Source organism: Equus caballus, chromosome 10, assembly GCF_041296265.1.
Source record: "Equus caballus isolate H_3958 breed thoroughbred chromosome 10, TB-T2T, whole genome shotgun sequence".
Taxonomy (NCBI): Eukaryota; Metazoa; Chordata; class Mammalia; order Perissodactyla; family Equidae; genus Equus; species Equus caballus.
The window spans coordinates 18770338-18789877 of NC_091693.1; positions in this window are offsets into that span (position 1 = coordinate 18770338).

A 19540-nucleotide genomic window follows, 5' to 3' on the forward strand; every position below is an offset into this window, starting at 1 on the left:
TGTGGTGCATTTGACAAATAGATGTAATTTGTAAATTCTTTGCACAGCACCACTTCCCATCATTTTTATTTTCTGCCATTTTGAGGTCTCTGTTCTATTTAACTCATTGTTTAATTAAAGTCCCCAGGGATAAGATCTCTGCAATAAGTACTTTGAATCTTTGCATAAATTGTTTTCAGCATGACTGCTAGATTCTACCTTGCTCAGGGGTAGGGTTCTTTGGCTTACCACTTTTCATTCAGTACTTCACTTTTCTGCTGTCTTCCAGCTTTCCCCGGTGCATACAGATACCCAACACCAAAACAATGCTTTTCCTTTGAAGAAACTTAGTTTTCTCAATGACCTTTCAAAATCTGTACATTATAATTAGATAAACTTTCATAGACTCTAAAGACTGTTACCTAGATAAGAATACAATGTGTTTTCCATTGCTAATTTCATCCAGGATTTGGTTTGCATATGCAGCTCAAGTGCTCTTCAACCGAGGAAATTATCTTCCATTATTTAAGGATTATCTTCCCTCCACTAGTGTTTTTTTTTTTTTCCTGAGGAAGATTTTCCCTGAGCTAACATCTGTGCCAATGTTCCTCTATTTTGTATGTGGTTCAGCGCCACAGTATAGCTGCCAATGAGTAGTGTAGGTTCATGCCCAGGAACTGAACCTTGCCCAATAAAGCAGAGCACACCAAACCTAACCACTAATCCTCAAAGCCAGACTGTTCCCTCTACCAGTTTTGTTTTATCCATTTGTAGTTCTCACTCTTCCTTAGCAGATGTGTGATGCTTCTTGGATAGGTGCCCACATCCCTTCTTTAGCCTTGTTCCTATCATGGTTTTCATCTCTCTGATCAACACAATTTAAAGTTTTTCTTTTTCCTTGAGCTTCCAAACCCAATTCAGGTTTAAGCATCGGGCATCCTCTCCTTCAAATGTATCTACGGACTTTCTTCTTAACCCTTTTTTATTCGATAACAAATATGCCGAAAGGAGCCAGGAAGAGAGAGAGGAAAAGACAGAGAGACAGAGAGAGAGAGGATCTTTGGTTCTGATTGCATTGAAGTTGAGGGTGGAGGCCTAGGTTTTCACCCATTTACTCTTTATTGGTGAATTTAAAACATAAGAATGAGAATTTAAAGTGCAGGAAGAGAGAAAACAAGCGACCCAAATATCAGTTATTGAAATCAACCAAGATCCCTAAAACAAAAAAGTCTTGGAGTCAGGGGGCACAGCTCCTTATCAAGTGGGGAGGCTGGCAATGTGTTCTTTCCAGATACCCATGTTCAAAGTGCATGCCTCTTTGCAGTGGATGCCTCAGCAACCAGAGCTTAAATCAGGCACTTACATTACAAGAAAGAAAGTCAAATTTCAGAGCTTCCATTGCAGCCATTTAATTCTCTCTTCAGCACAATTTTATAATTACCTCTGTAGTCACCATTCTTAATTTGGAGTGTCATATGCCTTTAGACAAGCTGATGAATATTCTTACAAAATATTTTACAAGTTCGTATGAACTCAACATCATAATGCTATGAAGTTTATAAACACCCTGTAAATGTGCAAAAGATCTCCTGTGGGTCCTCAAATCCCTGGACATAAAACCAAACTGAATACAGCATCCTTTGCAAAAGGCTCCCTCTGCTTGATAACTACATGGGGGCAGGGGAAAATCCCCTTTTACCTTTCTAGTGTTCTTATGGCTGGACTAATACTGAAATTGATACAAAATCAGATTATCAGGACAAATAACTCAGTTTATTATGTACCTCTTCAGATCATAGAGAAATGATGCATGGAGAGTGAACAAAGCAGAGAGTATAGATAGATAGATAGATAGATAGATAGATAGATAGATAGATAGATCTTTTACACAAAGAAACAATAAATTTGTGAGGAATGACAGGACAAAGAAACTTAGATTCAAGGTACATAATTAGAAAGGAATTTACCCAGAGTTTAGGCATGAGGCAGTAAATTAACAACATTTGTTTATGCAGGCTTCTTGGAACTAAATTCTATAGCTTTGCCAATAAGGATGCCAGGAGAGCACCTTCACATGGGAGAATTAATTCCTGCTTGCAGGGGGAACCAAGACAAGAGGGTCAGAATCCCCTTTTATTTCCTTCTCAAGTAACTTTGACTTTAAAATATTCACTATGCTATCGTGGGATATATCATGGTGGGCTGCCCTTGGCCCCAACAGTTCCGTCCTCTGAAACTTCCCTGGAGATTTCACATATTAAGTGTTAAGCTATTAGATTTTTCCACGATTTCATTAAATTAATCTTTTGGTATAAAAATAGGTCAGTTCGATTAGACAACTGTGCCTCACTTCAAAAATCAGTGCTGCAAGTCCACTCCAAATTTAGGCCTATGTTACAAGAAATCAGGTATTTAATAAGAGGCATTTCTATGGAAACAAAGAAAAACAAAGGGCAATGGTTGGAGCACATTGAAAACCAGTTTCTGAACCAGTCAGGAAGATTCCTAGATGTCAGGGTTGAAGCATCTTTTGCAGTTTGAAATGTCTCTGATGATGTCATGGGGTGTTCAGATACACTTTCTGAGTGACTTACTCAGCAATAGGTGTGAAGGTATGTAAAGAGAGGCTTCTGTGGTGATCTTGCTTAAGTTTATATCAATTTTTTCAGCTTCACTTTGAAGGGCTTCAGGGGAAAAGGGCATCTTTTTCTCAATAATTACAAGTCAAAAATGGGAGAAAAATTGGAAATGTTAGTGTGAAGAGTTATAGCCAAATATCTGAGGTAATCAGAAGAATTTAGGATCCAGTCCAGTTTTAAGGTAAATAAAAACTTCAAGGAAAATTAAAAGCACTAGAATCTAATATTCACTGTTACATGTTATAGTTTCTACTGAAACATAATTTTATCTCAAAAATCACACTTATTTTGTCAGAAATAATCAATTAAGACTACTTTGTTTTCAATATAAGTCTACTTTCAATAAACTTGGTTTAGTTTACATAAGTACAGCAAGAATAGCAATTGATCATATAGGCTCTTTTCAACTGCTTTGCTAGAACTTTTCATAAATCTCCAGACTGAACTTTTAACAGCCTCTCAAGGCTAAGAAGCCAAGCCAACTATTCCACCTGAAATACTGATAGTTTTGGGTGAATTCCCTCCTTCTCAAGGCTCCCAACATATCTTTGAAGATTTTGCACCTGCCAGGAAGTGACCTTCTTTACACAGCTGGTTAGGCTGTTGGGAACCCTGTAAGTAAGGTACAAGGCTTTTTCTTCATGGGATTTTCCTGGTTTCTTAGAGTCAATCTTAATTCCTTAAAACTGTTTCATATATCTGAGTTGAAGCATATTTCTCAAGCATACACTTCCTGGCAAAGCCTAGGTAATATAACCAATGTTTCCAATTGTGTTCTGTTACAAGGAGAATAGATTTTTATTTAATTTATGCAACAAATATATTGTCATAAAAGAATAACAGTCACTGAGAGTTTCTGAATTCTAGGGGTTCAGGTAGGGAGAAAAATTAGTTGTTTCAAGTCTGCTTATAAATGTATAATTCACCAAATTGCTAAGTCATAGATAGATTAAGAGAAAAGGGAAAAAGAGGTTTTCTTAAAACTGGAAAAACTAAAGATTAAAGAAACAGTAATCATTTATTAAAAAGTCATAAAAATTATAATCATCCTCATCAGATAATTCGGTCCCATGTAATTAATTCTTTTTCTGCTTAAATTCAGTTTTTCTGTTAGTTCTGTCAACTTTGCCTGATGATTGGACAGTAATCATTCCAAAAAGTTTGCAAGGCTTTTGTTAAAGCTTTTATAATTTGCCCAGTGAAGTGGGTGCCTCAATCACTGGAGACTGTGGAAAATATTCCCCAAGTGGGAAACACATTTTCTAACAGTTTCCTTTTCCACTGTGAGGGCATCAGCTTTGGGGTAGGCAAGGCTTCAATCCATCTGGAAAACATACATAGAAAAATAGGAACATGTTGATAACCCATACAAAGTGACAGCTGAATGAAGTCCAGCTGCAGGTGCTCAAAGGACCAGAGGGAGGAGTTCTGAGCCCACAGGGGACAGAAATATTTTTTCCTATGGTGAGTAAAAGAATGTAAAAACCAAAAGTGGGGTTTTCCAGGTAGCTGGGAAGGGCTAAGTGTCTGTCTTGGGTTTCCCATAGCCCTGATTGCACATTTAATTTACACCTATTGATTACCCATCTTAATTTCCCTGATTCAGGAACAGACTGTTGACATGTTCTAAGGACACCAAGATGACAGCAGTCTGTCAATGAGGGATAAATTTGGTTTTTTGGGGGAAGAAGTAGAATGAATTTCCTCCCCAGGAGTCATTACATTTATGTATTCTGTTGTTGCTGCCTTTGTATGAAAATCAGCTAAGGGATTTTCCTGATACATAGTGTGAGCCTCAATTTTGATGACAGATGAACTTTTTTACCAGAACATATTGGACTTCCAGGAATTTCATATAATTTCTGGAATTCTTATAACACATACTTGTATAGATATGACATCCAGAAGACTTAACATTATTTATTATTTGATAATACTTTGCATGTAATTTAACATATCAAGCCTAATTCATTAAATATCCCTGTTTTTATAAGGAGAGAGAAAAAAATCTTTTGAGATGTTTCATACATCCCCTCCCACAAGGGAGGAGAGCAAGAGAAGAAGAAAGGAACAGAGAAGAACTACTAAAACACTCAGAAAAAAGTAACAAAATGGCAATAGGTACATATTTATCAATAGCTATTTTAAATTTCAATGGATTAAATTCTCCAATCAAAAGGCACAGAGGGGCGAATTTGATTAAAAAAAGAGACCCATATATATGCTGCATACAAGAGACACACTTCAGACCTAAAGACACTCACAAACTGAAAGCGAAAGGAAGGAAAAAGATACTCCATGCAAATGGCAAAGAAAAGAAAGCTGAGGCAGCAATACTTATATCAGACAAAATAGACTTTAAAACAAACACAGTCACAAGAGACAAAGAAGGGTACTACATAACGATAAAGGGAACAATCCAACAAAAGGGTATAACACTTAAATATCTATGTATCCAACATAGGAGCACCTAAATATATAAAGCAATTGTCAACAGACATAAAAGGAGAAGTAGACAGTAACACAATAATAGTAGGGGACTTTAACACTCCACTTACACCAATGGATAGATCAGCCAAACAGAAGATCCAGAAGGAAACGTTGGCCTTAAAGGACACATTGGACCAGATGGACGTAGTACATATATACAGAACATTCCATCCTAAAAACATAGAATACACATTCTTTTCAAATGCATGTGGAACAGTCTACAGGATTGATCACATGTTAGGCCACAAAACAAATCTCTATAAATTTAAGAAGATTGAAATAATACCAAGCATCTTTTTTCACCACAAAGGTATGAGACTTGAAATTAGAAAATCAGGAAAGCCACAAATATGTGGAGATTAAGCAAAATGCTACTGGACAACTATTGGGTCAACGAAGAAATCAAAGAAGAAATCAAAACACACCCAGAGACAAATTAAAATGAAAATACGACATGCCAAAATCTATGGGATACAGCAAAAGCGGTTCTAAGAGGGAATTTTACAGCAATTCAGGCCTACTTCAACAAACAAGAAAAATCCCAAATAAACAATCTAACAGTGCACCTAAAGGAACTGGAAAAAGAAGAAGAAACAAAGCCCAAAATCAGTAGAAGGAAGCAAATAATAAAAATCAGAGCATAAATAAATGAAATAGACATTTTTAAAAAAAGAAAATATCAATGAAACCAAGAGCTGGTTCTTTGAAAAGATAAATGAAATTGACAAGCTTTAGCTAGATTCACCAAGAAAAAAAAGAGAGAAGTCTCAAATAAATAAAATTAGAAATGAAAGAGGAGAAATTACAACAGACACCTCAGAAGTACAAAAGATTATAAGAGAAAACTATGAGAAGCTATATGCCAACAAATTGGGTAATCTAGAAGAAATGGATAAATTCTTAGAATCAAACACCCTTCCAAAACTGAATCTTGGATAAACAGAGAATTTGAATAAACCAATCACCAGGAAAGACATTGAAACACTCATCAAAAACCTCCCTAAAAGTAAACATCCAGGACCAGATGGCTTCCCTGGTGAATTCTGGGAAACATTCACAGAAGACTTCATACCTGTGCTTCTCAAACTCTTCCAAAAGTTGAAGCAGAGGGGGAGCTTCCCAACTCATTCTATGAAGCCAACATTACCCTGATTCCAAACACAGACAAGGACATCAAAAAAGGAAAATTACAGGCCAATATCACTGATGAACATCAATGAACAGATCCTCAACAAAATACCAGCAAATCAAATACAACAATATATTTAAAAGATCATACACTATGATCAAGTGGGATTTATTCCAGGGATACAGGGATGGTTCAACATCTGCAAATCAATCATCATAACACACCACATTAACAAAATGAAGAATAAAAATCACATGATCATGTCAATAAATGCAGAGAAAACATTTGATGAGATACAACATCCATTTATGATAAAAACTCTGAATAAAGTGGGTATAGAAGGAAAGTACTTCAACATAATAAGGCCATATATGACAAAAACACAGATAACAGTGCTGTCAATGAAGAAAAATTGAAACTTATCCCTCTAAGATTAGGATCCAGACAAGGATGCCCACTTTCACCACTCTTATTTAACATAGTATTGGAAGTATTAGCCAGAGCAATCAGGCAAGAAAAAGAAAGAAAAGGGATCCAAATTGGAAAGGAAAAAGAGAAATTGTAACTATTTGCAGATGACATTATTTTATTTATAGAACATCCTAAGGAATCCACTAAAAAACTTTAAGAAACAATAAATGAATATGGTCAAGTTGCAGGACACAAAATCAACATACAAAATTCAGTTGCATTTCTATATACTAACAATGAAGTAGCAGAGAGATAAATTAAGAATACATTCACCTTTACAATTGCAACAAAAAGAATAAAATATCTAGGAATAAACGTAACCAAAGATGTGAAAGACCTGTACACTGAAAGCTATAAAACAATGTTGAAAGAAATTGGAGAAGACACAAAGAAATGGAAAGCTATTCCATGCTCTTGGATTGGAAGAATTAACAAAGTTAAAATGTCCATACTTCCTAAAGCAATCTACAGATTCAATGTAATCACTATCAAAGCTCCAGCAACATTTTTCACAGAAATAGAACAAAGAACCCTAAAATTTACATGGAACAACAAAAGACCCCAAATAGACAAAGGAATCCGAAGAAAAAAGAACAAAGCTAGAGATATCACACTCCCTGAATTGAAAATATACTGCAAAGCTGTAGTAACCAAAACATTCTATATATAAAATGGTACTGGCACAAAAACAGACACACAGATCAATGGAATCGAATAGAGATCCCAGAAATAAACCCACACATCTATGGACGGCTAATTTTCAACACAGGAGCCAAGAACACACCATGGAGAAAGGAAAGTCTTTTCAATAAGTGGTGTTGGGAAAACTGGACAGCCACATACAAAAGAATGAAAGTAGATCATTGTCTTATACCGTGCACAAAAATTAACTCAAAATGGATTAAAGGCTTGAATGTAAGACCTGGAACCAATAAAGCTCTGGAAGAAAACATAGGCAATACACTCTTTGACACCGGTCTTAGCAGCATATTTTCAAGTACCATGTCTGACTGGGCAAGGGAAACAAGAGAAAAAATAAACAAATGGGACTACATCAAACCAAAAAGCTTCTGCACAGCAAAGGAAACCATCAACAAAACAAAAAGACAACCTAACAATTGGGAGAAGATATTTACACACCGTGTATCTGATAAGGGATTAATATCCAAAATATACCAATAACTCATACATCTCAACAACAAAAAACTAACAACCCAATTAAAAGATGAACAAAAGATTTGAACAGACATTTCTGCAGAGAAGATACACAGATGGCCAACAGGCACATGAAAGGATGTTCAACATCGTTAACTATCAGGGAAACACAACTCAAAAGTACAATGAGATAGCACCTCACTTCCATCAGAATGGCTATAATTAACAAGACAGGAAACAATAAGTGTTGCAGAGGATGTAGAAAGAAGGGAACCCGCCTACACTGCTGGTGGGAGTGCAAACTGGTGCAGCCGCTAAGAAAAGCAGTATGGAAATCCCTCAAAAAATTAGGAATGGATCTACCATACGATCCAACTATTCCACTGCTGGGTATTTATTCAAAGAACATGAGAACACGAATGCATAAAGACACATGCACCCCTATGTTCATCGCAGCATTATTCACAATAGCCAAGACTTGGAAGCAACCTAAGTGCCCATCAAGGGACGAATGGATAAAGATGTGGTGTATTTACACAATGGAATACTATTCCGCCATAAGAAATGATGAAATTTGGCCATTTGTGACACCATGGATGGACCTTGAGGGTATTATGCTGAGTGAAATAAGTCAGAGGGAGAAAGTCAAATACAGTATGATCTCACTCATAAGTAGAAGATAAAAACAACGACAAACAAACACATAGCAACAGAGACTGGATTGGTGGTTACTAGAGGGGAAGGGGGGAGGGAGGAGGGTGACAGGGGTGATTAGGCACATGTGTGTGGTGATGGATTGTAATTAGTCTTCAGGTGGTGAACATGATGTAATCTACACAGAATTCAAAATATATAATGATGCACACCTGAAAGTTATATAATGTTATAAACCAATTTTACCACAATAAAAATAAAATAAAATTCACAAAAAAAGAAAAACAGAAGTGCACATAAGTTATAAAAAGTAGAACAAGTGAGGAAAATTGAAAGTACTAAAAGTTTCACTCCTCAGTATTGTCAAAAAGCAAATTTCAGTGTCAGCCTGGTGGGGTAGGAGTTAAGTTCACATGCTTTGCTTTGGCAGCCTTGGGGCCTTGGGCCCAGGTCCTGGGCGTGGACCTACATGCCACTGATTAAGTTCTGCTATGGTGGCATCCCACATACAAAATAGAGGAAGATTGGCACAGAGGTTAGCTCAGGGCCAATCTTCCTCAGCAAAAAATAAATAAATAAGTAAACAAATTCCAACTGAGTAAATTTTAAAGATCTTATTGGTCTTACTCAACGATTCATGAATTGGGCAGCAGACCATCTAGCAGATAGAAAGGAGCTCCGAGGAGCTGTATGAAATGAAAGACTTTTACACGCAGAAGAGAGTAGGACAGGGAAGTCATACTAGCCAAAAGCAGATTGTTGGCAAGGTCACCTTCCTTTAGGGGTTGGGGGAGGTCTGTCAGGTAGATTACCTCACTAGTGCTGATTTGGCAATCCCAGGTTGACTGGTTTAAGATTCCGTTGCTTGGACAGGTTGAAATTCTAATTAAGTCACATGTGGAGTCCTCATGTGGTGACTCCATTTTGGGGCCTGTTGCCTCATTTCTAACAATTCAAAATACAATGCAATCATGTGTCTCTCCACGTCTGTGTAAATTCATCCATAATGATAACCCATCCCATGTTATGTTGATATATTTGTCATTTTAGATCAAATCTATTACGATAATTTCAATTAAATACTCTTGTAATAATTCTTCATCAGAAAGGGCATGACACTTTCCCAGTCTATTGTGTTTGGTCCACGCGCTTTAAACATATTTAGTGTACAAAATTTTTCTCAGTACCATTTTCCTTCATTTTCATCTTCTACTGTTTTGAGGCCTCTGTACTATTTAATTCAGTATTTAATGAATTCACTGTTTAATGCACTGTTCAGGTCCTCAGGGATATGATTCAATTGATATGTAGCTTGATTCCCTGTGTATCTCTTTTTCACATTGGCAAAGGGATCTTACCTTGCCAGGTCATATGACTCTTGGGCATTAGTCCCTTTCATTCATAGGCTTTTAACTACTTTCCACCGTTTTACAGCATTTCACAGTGCAGATAACGTAGCCACTACCAGAACGATGCTTTGAAGAAACTTGGTTCTCTCCATGAGATTTTCAATTTGTGGTTTATCCTGAGATCAATGTCCATAGATTTTATAAAATATTTCGCATATAAAGAGAGGTGGAGTTTTCTTTTTCTTCTGTTTTCATTTTGAAATGATTTTAGATTTACAAAACTGTTGCAAAAATAGTAGAGTTCGCGTTCAAGGCTTCACCTACCTTCCCCTATTTGTTAGCCATCTATCATCTTTGGGGAAGTATCTATCCAGATCTTTGCCTCATTTTTTATTAGACTGTCTGTTCCCTTATTGTTATATTGTAAGGTTTCCTTTTTTCAAATTCATTGAATTATACTTAATATACAGAAAATTCCACATATTTGACGTGTACATTTTGATGAGTTTGGACCTATGCATACACCGGTGATACCATCACCACAGTCAAAGTAAATAAACATATCCACCACTTCTAAAAGATTTCTTATGTACCCTTGCTTTTTGCGTGTCTTGTAAGAACACTTAGCATGGAGATCTATCCTCTTAAAAAATATTTTAAGTATTCAATACAGCATTGTTAACTATTTGTACTATGTTACACAGTGGAATTCTAGAACCTAATCATCTTGCAAAAGTAACTGTACACTCGTTGGTCAACAACTCTCCATTTCCCCCTTCCCTATCCCCTAGAAACCACCATCCTATTTCATGTTTCTGTGAGTTTACTATTTTCCATATCTCATATAGGTGGAATCACAGTATTTATCTTTCTGTAGCTGACTTGTTTCACTTAGCATCACGTCTTCCAGGTCCATTCATATTTTTGTAAATGGTTTCCTTCTTTTTCAAGGCTGAATAATATTCCACTATACACATATATCATGTTTTCTTTATTCATTAATCTATGGATGAGCATTTGAGTTGTTTCCAAATCTTGGTTATCATGAATAAAGCAGCAATAAACATGGAAGTGCAGATATCTTTTCAAGATTCTGATTTCCATTCTTCTGCGTACAGACCCAGGAGTGGGGTTGCTAGATCATATGATGGTTATATTCTTAATATTTTTATGAATTTCTATATTGTTTTCCATAATTTCTACACCATTTTACATTCCCACCATCAGTGTACAAGGGTTCAAATTTCTCCACATTGCCAACAGCTACCTTTTGTCTTTTTGACAATGGCCATCCTAACAGGTATGAGGTAATGTCTCATCACGGTTTTTATTTGCGTTTTCTCTGATGATTAGTGATGTTTAGCACCTTTTCAGGTGTCTGTTGGCCGTTCATCTGTCTTCTTTGGAGAAATATCTACTCAGTGAGTTGTCTATTCAGATCCTTTGCTCACTTTTAAATCAGGTTATTTGGCTTCTTGCTATTCAGTTGTATAAGTTCCTTATATATTTTAGAAATTAATCCCTTGTCAGATATATACTTTGTGAATATTTCCTCCCATTCTGTAGGTTGCCTTTTCACTTTGTTGATTGTTTTCTTGTCTATGAATATGCCTTTTGGTGTGATGTAATTCCACTTTCTATTTTTCTTTTGTTGCCTGTGCTCTTGGTGTCATATCCATGAAATCATTGCCAAGAACAATGTCTTAAAGATTTTCTCCTATGTTTTCTTCTAGGAGTTTTACAGTTTCAGATCTTACATTTAAGTCTTTAATCCATTTCCAGTTGACTATTATGTGTGGTTTAAGATAGAGGTCAACTTTCATCCTTTTACCTGTGGATGTTCAGTCTTCCCAACACCATTTGTTGAAAAGGCTCTCCTTTCCACAGTAAGAATTCTTAGCAAACCTGACAAGATCAGTTGCCCACGTGTGTGAGAGTTTATCTGGGGGCTCTCTATTACTTTCTGTTCACTTCTATGTCTCTTTTGATGCCAGTACTGGACTGTTTCAGTTACTGTAGCTTTGTAATATATTTTTAAATCAGCAAATAATGCCTCTAACCTTGTTCTTCTTCCTGAAGATCGCTGTGACTATTCTGGTCCTTTTCTGGTTCCATATGAATTTTAGGATTGTTTTTTCAATTTCTGAAACAAAGGTGCTGTTGATATTTTGATGAGAACATCAATTCTGAACATCATTTGTGTAGTATGGGCAATTTATTTTTACTAGCTTTTTTGAGATACAATGGACGTATAACACTGTTTAAGTTTAAAGTGTACAATGTGTTGATTTGATCTGTGTCTATATTGTGAAATTATTACCACAATAAGGTTAGTTAACATATACATCACTTCAAAAAGTTACCTTTTGTGTGTATGTGTTATGAGAACTTCTAAGATCTACTCTCTTAGCAACCTTCAAGTATACAATAGAATATTGTCAACTATAGTCACCATGTTGTACGCTAGATCCCCAGAACTTCCTCACTTTTTATTGAATGTCTATATCCTTTGACCACCTTCACCCATTTCCCTCAATACACTGCCCCTGGCAGCCACTTTTCAACTGTCTGTTTCCGTGAGTTTATTTATTTATTTTTTTAGGTAAGCTGTTTTCAGTGAGGAAGATTGGCCCTCAGCTAACATCTGTTGCCAATCTTCCCCATTTTTTTCTTTTTTCTCGCCAAAGCCATGTGCTGGGGCACATGGTTGTATATCCTAGTTGTAGGTCATTCTAGCTCTTCTTTGTGGCATGCATCCAGGTTCTGAGCCCGTGAACCCTGGGCTGCCAAAGTGCAGCGGGCAAACTTAACCACTCAGCCATGGGCCAGCCCCTATGAATTCATTTTTTTTTTAGATTCTACATATAAGTGAGATGATATAGTATTTGCCTCTCTCTATCCGACTTATTTCACTGACCATAATGCCCTCAAGTTTCATATATGTTGTTGCTACAAATTGCAGAATTTCCTTCTTCTTAATAGATGAATAATATTCCATTGTATATATTTGCCACATTTTGCTTATCCATTCATCCATTGAAGGATAATTAGGTTGTTTCCATGTCTTGGCTGTTGTGAGTAATGCTGCAATGAACATGGGAGTGCAGTTTATCTGGTAGCATCTATGGGCAGATGGGGCTATCAGGGTCTGTAGTTGGACAAGGCTCTCCTCATGCTCTGAGGTTGGGGAAGGTGGGGTGCCACGAGCTGAGCTCCATGGATGGGTGGGCCTCTAGCTGTGCCTTCCAACCCAATGATGCTGCTGCCTGTACCCTGTGCTCATGCATGGTTGTAGGTTGGTCCTCACAGTTGGACAAGGCCTCAGGCAGTGCTCTGAAATCAGGTTGGGTCATAAGCCATTCTCCTGGTTAGGCAGGGCTGCAGAGTTGACTTTGTGATCAAGGAGGTCACTGGCTGTATTCTGCTATTGGGCTAGTTCACTGGACTGGTTATCTGGGAAGGTGTGGCCCCCAGAATAACCCCAAGGTTGTGGAGGGCTTGAGACCATGCTCCACCATGGGGAGGGTCAGCGTCTAGAATCCCTGATTGGATGGGGCCTGAGGTTATGCTCCAAGATTCAGCAGCATCCCTGGTGGGGCTTCCTGCCTGGGCAAGGCTTAAGACTGTGTTCAGCAACTGGGTGAGGCTGACAGCTGGGTTCCACTGCCAGGTGGAGCTTCAGGCTGGGTTCCACAGCTCAACATGCCATAGGTTGGGCTCTGAGGCTTCTCTGGGTCACTGTTCAGGCTCTGTGGTTGCACGAGCTGTAGGCTACGCTCAACTGTTTGACAGGGCTGCTGGCTTCACTCTCTGTCTGGATCTGCCATAAGATGTGCCCAAAGCTGCTTCCGGGTGCCAGAGGGGTGGGACTGGAGGTTATGCTCAGCCATTGGGAGGGAATTCAAATTTGCTCTCTTGCCCTGGCAGAACCATAAAATGAGTTCCACAGCTCATTGAAACTCAGTTTAATCACATAAGTCAAATTATATTCCACACCTATTGTTGACATTTTCGCTCTCGCCTATAAAGTAAAAAACCTCCAGCTGACTCACATCCTTGCCAATACCTGCTTTTCTTTCTATTTTGCCAGTGAAATTGACATATGATTTTCTCTCACTGTTCTCTTCATTATCACTTCTGTTGTTAATGAGTTTGAACGTATTTTTATATCTTTATTGGCCATATGTACCTCCTCTTGTGAAATGCTTGAACATGCCTTTTGACCATTTTTTCTCTTCATGGATTTTCTTTTTTTTTTTCTTGAGGAAGATTAGCCCTGAGCTAACATCTACTGCCAATCCTCTTTTTTTTTGCTGAGGAAGACTGGCCCTGAGCTAACATCCATGCCCATCTTCCTCTACTTTATATGTTGGACGCCTACCACAGCATGGCTTGCCAAGCAGTGCCATGTCTGCACCTGGGATCCAAACCAGCCAACCCCAGGGCCGCCGAAGCAGAATGTGCTAACTTAATCGCTGTGCCACTGGACCGGCCCCTCCATGGCTTTTCTTTAATATAGGTTTGTACGTGTTCCTCCATGAAGTATTTGTGTTCCATTTCAATTCTTTTTACCATGGCCTAGATTTACAAGGAATTAGAAATAAGACAAAAATCAGGGATAAAAATCAGTTAAGGATTGATTCTAGTGGGTGCTTGCATCATTGAGTTCCTACTCTTGATAAGATTTGTGCCAAGCAGTACATCATTTTACTTGTCAGGTCTTTGAGGTGTTCTATGCAATTTAAAACATTTTATTCCTCACTTTCATTTGCTGTCTTCAAGAGGGTCAGCCTCAATAACTTAGACCAATATTTATGGGATGAAACATATAAAAACCCATAGAGGACACTTTCAGTGATCTTGACCACGTGAGTCTAAAGCAAAATTTTGGTAAATAAGTTATGAAATATTGGAAGTAAATCTGGCATTACATGGCATTACATGGAGGCAAGAAGGAATACAGACTTGGAGTGACATCATCAGGATGGTGGAACAGGAGTTTTCTACCACCTTCCCCCCAAAGAATGCTGATTTTGACAATCACCCTCAGATGAGAATACCTTTATAGAAGTTCAGGAGGCCATCAGAGAAGGTCCAGCACACTGTTGGAGGAATGTAATCTGCGATTGGATGCACCACAGAGGATAAAAGCAAGAGTTCCACTTTACCCGTCACCCCTCACTCACGATAGCACACCTCAGTGCCAGCAGAGATCTTCTCAGCCCGCCATTTCTCCAACGCATGAAAGCGAGAGCAGATAAGTGCCTGGATTCCTCAGCAGTGTGGGACACTGACAAAGAGCTCACTTCTTTCTCACCTCAGCCAGAACACTGAGGTGAGCTCCATGACTGAGGACAGAGATAGGCTGGAAGAACAGCAAAAAGGACTCTGACCATATCAAAATTGTATGTATCCTACTAGCCATTTTGCAGACTCCATTAGAAAGGCTGCCCATGGGCCACTGGGGACTCCTCACCTGAAGATTTCCCCAAGTGGACACAGGAAACCCCAAAGCTCTGTGTACCTCACTCACACACATCCCCTCTCTGTAAGCAGCTCCTTGTGTGCCCCTAAGGGCAGCGTGGTGTGTGCATTAAAACAGACATATAGACCAATGGAATACAAGAGAGAGGGCAGAAATAAATCCTCACACGTATAGTCAACTAATATTTGACAAGGAGCTGATAGTACTCAACGGGGAAAGGATAGTCTCTTCAGTAAATGGTGTTGAGAAAACTTAATATTCACATTCAAAAAAATGAAACCAGACCACTATCCTACATAACTCACAAAAATTAACTCTAAATGGAGTAAAGAATTAAGTGTAAGATCTGAAACTGTAAAACTCTTAGAAGAAACTGGGAAAAGCTCCTTCACGTTGGTCTTGGCAATGATTTCATGGATACGACACCAAAAGCACTGGCAAGAAAAGCAAAAATAAACAAGTGGGACTACGTCAAACTAAAACACTTCTGCACAGCAAAGGAAACCACCAGACAAATGAAAAGGCAGTCTATAGAATGGGAGAAAATATTTGAAAACCATCTATCTGATAAGAGGTTAATATCCAAACTTTATAAGAAATTCATACAACTCAGTTTTTTAACTACAGCAAAAAAACACCAAACAAACAAAGATGAAGAATAACACAATTGAAAAATGGACTAAAGACCTGAACAGAATTTTTCCAAGGAAGACATACAAATGGCCAACAAGTACATGAAAAAGTGGTCAACATCACAAATCATCAGGTGTTTTGTGCCAATCTCAGCCTATCGGTAACCATTATTGTGTATGGATCAGGCCTTGTAGTTCATATTATGATTGCAAGACACCCTTCAGCAAGAAATATGAGGAAACTTTGAAAAAAAAGTTTAATAGTTACAGGACCTGGATATTACATGGCATACGTGGGGATCACCACAGCCAAGGTCCAATGAAGAGAGAGAGAGAGCAAGCACGGGCCTGGGATTCTGCTTTTATTAGGGTTGAATGTGGGGACCTGGGGTTTCATGGGCTCACTCTTATCTGGTGAATCTAAGACATAGGAGGAGGAATTAAAAGTATGAGAAGAGAAAAAGCCAGCAGCACAAATGGTCAGTTAGGGAAACCAACCTAGATCTCTAAAGTAAAGGAGTCTGTGTGGGGAGTGGCCTGGCTCATTATCTAGTCATGTCGCTGACAATGGGTTTGCTAGAGATCGCTCTCATTGAAGTGGACGCCTCAGCAACCAAAGCCTGAGTCAGGCACTTGTATAACAAAAGAAAAGCCAACTGTTAGGGCTTACACTACATCAGGGAAATGGAAAACAAACCACAATAAAATGTCACCTCACAACTGTTAGAATGGCTTTTATCAACAAGACAAGTGATGGGCACTTAGGCTGCCCTTGGACAGATGAACGGATGAAGAAGATACAGAATACAATGCAATACTGTTCAACCACAAAAAGGATGAAATCTTGCCATTTGTGACAAGATGGATGGACCCTGAGGGGATTATGCTAAGCAAAGTAAGTCAGAGGACAAAAAATACCGTATGATTACACTCATGTGCTGAAGATAAAAATAGCAAACAAAAAAAAATAGATACAAAGTACAGATTTGTGGTTACCAGAGGTGAAAGGGTAGGGGGAGGGCAAAAAGGGTAAAGGGGGATATTTGTATGTTGACAGATGGCAACTAAACTTTTGGTGGTGAACATGATGTCATCTATACAGAAGTCAAAATATAATGATGTACATCTGAAATTTATATAATGCTGTAAACCAGTGTTACCTCTGATGAAAAGAATAATAAGAAGAAGAAGTTTTCACATATTGAGGTAGTGGGAAAGCTGTTACCAAACCAATGGGTTCCCTCCTTGCTTGTTAAATCAGACTCCCCACCAGAAGTAGTTGTCTCACAAAGTAAAGTGTATTTGCCACAAATAGGAGACCATGAGGAATCATTTCCAGAGTCATGGCGTCCCCAAACAAAGGGAAGCAGGGACATTTATTTTGGACGGGGAATGAATAGTCAAAAGGAAGAAACGGTTATTCGCTTGCACAGGCTGAGTTGGAAAACATGCTTCCACATACACTGCAGGTGATGGTAATAAGGCCTAAGCTCCTCCTGGAGAGATCTTAACATTAAAAATAAGGCAAAGGTCGTAGGTGTAGGTCTTGTGGCGAGACTTGGTCTGGCTCAGAGTGGTTGGTGATTGCATCTCCTTGACATAACAAAAGGAAAAAAACAGTTTGGAACAGTTAGATGCTGCCAAACCCACCCCTGAGTTCCTCGGAGTAACCAGGTGGTGACAAAACCAGTCTGGTTTAAACTGATTTGGCTTAAATCTTGTTTTTCACAGAGCAGACTGATCTATGGGCTCCCATATGTGCATTGTACATCTGCCTCAAACATTTTCCCAAAGAGAAAATATGCTTTTATAGACAGGGGTGTAATATCTCGCACTCTCTAACACGGACACCAGTCCTTCTTTGAAGATAAGCTACTCTTCCCAGAAAACCAAGGTCAAGTTGACCTGCTGTGTACATGCTAAACTGTGGCAAGACATTTCCTTGTGACTTTTGGGGAAAAAGTTGTATTCCTATCATGCTTGATGTGTGTTCTTCGTTCTGAAATGGGATACGACCACGCTGTAAACCATGCTTTCAGGGACTGCTTTATCCTTGTGGAAGAGAGCACTTCCGGAGTAGTCCTCAGCTCAATAAATTACAATCCTTGTTATCTATACATTGGTGATCGATTATTTACATCAACACCATCTCATCCCCTCCCCATCAAGGGTGCCCTGAGATTGGAGATCAGCTTCAGGATGTGATCCCCGCACCCAGGATAACCACACTCTTGTTTGGGTCGTGCCCATATATTGGGATTAGACACAGAGGTTCCCATCACATTTCAGGGTGGGAGAACTCAATCCCTCCAGGTGTCAGCTCCAATGCCACCATCACCTTGTCCTGCCTCAATTCTGTAAAAAGTCCTAGCACTCAGATATAAGAATCTTTGGGTGTATTTGTGTGATTTCTTGGCCCTCTCTGTGGTGTCCAATATGGGAAGATGCGTGCAGATGTCTCCTTCCCCACTGCTGGCATCCTCATTGGCTGGGGTGGTGTCCAGTTCACATAGACACCCAGCGCATATTGCGAGTAAACAAACAAATGCCATCACATTCTTCATTTCTCTTGAATATCAGAATGTTTTCTTATATTTACTCTTCTTTCAATTTGAAAAAGATTTTTGCCTGACCTCAACCATGATAGGAACATATTATGCAAAGCCTGGATGAACTGGGGTGATTCTGAATGGCTAAGCCTTTGGAGCAGTGGCTATTATCCAGCTATAAAAAAAAAAAAAAAAAAATCTTGCCTTTGCAACAACTTGGATGCACCCTGAGGGCATTAGGAAATGTGAAATAAGTCAGAGAAAGACAAATACTGTCTTATCTCACTTGTATGTGGGATCTAAAAGAGACTAAACTGTAGAAACAAAAAGTAGAATGGTGGTTGTCAGGGGTTACGAGTGGGGGAAATAAACATCTTGGTCAAAGGGTATAAACTTCCAGTTCTAAGATAAATAGGTTCCGGAGATATAATGGAGAGCATCATTCCTACAGTTAATAATACTTTGTCATGTACTTGAAAGCTGCTAAGAGAACAGATCTTTAACTCCTCATCACAAAACAAGATGGTAATTATCTGAGGTAATTTACATGCTAACTAAATTTTTATGGTAATCATTTCATATATATACATGTATCAAATTATCACACTGTACCCCTTAAGCTTAAACAATGTTATATGTCAGTTATCTCACAAAATCTAGGGGGGAAAGGCTGTAAAAGCAGGAGGCGCAGCATGCTCAGGCGGACAAGTGAACGTGTTCTCTGAGGAGCTGTTCTGAGGTCCGATTATATCAATGGCTGTGGGAATTTCCATCAGCTGAGTGAGAACTAACTTGGATCACCTTCCTGGATCCTAAAGTTTACTTTTCATGTCGTTCAACTTGGGAAAATGTACGTCCTCCGATGGTGACTGTGCACTCCTGGTCAATAAACCTCTTAAATTTACCAGGAGAATCATTCCGCACGTGGGAGAGTAATTTGTTGCTCCTCTGTGCACATCAAAGTGATCGCAGTTAACAAGGTCATGGAGACCGCAGGTGACGAGGTGA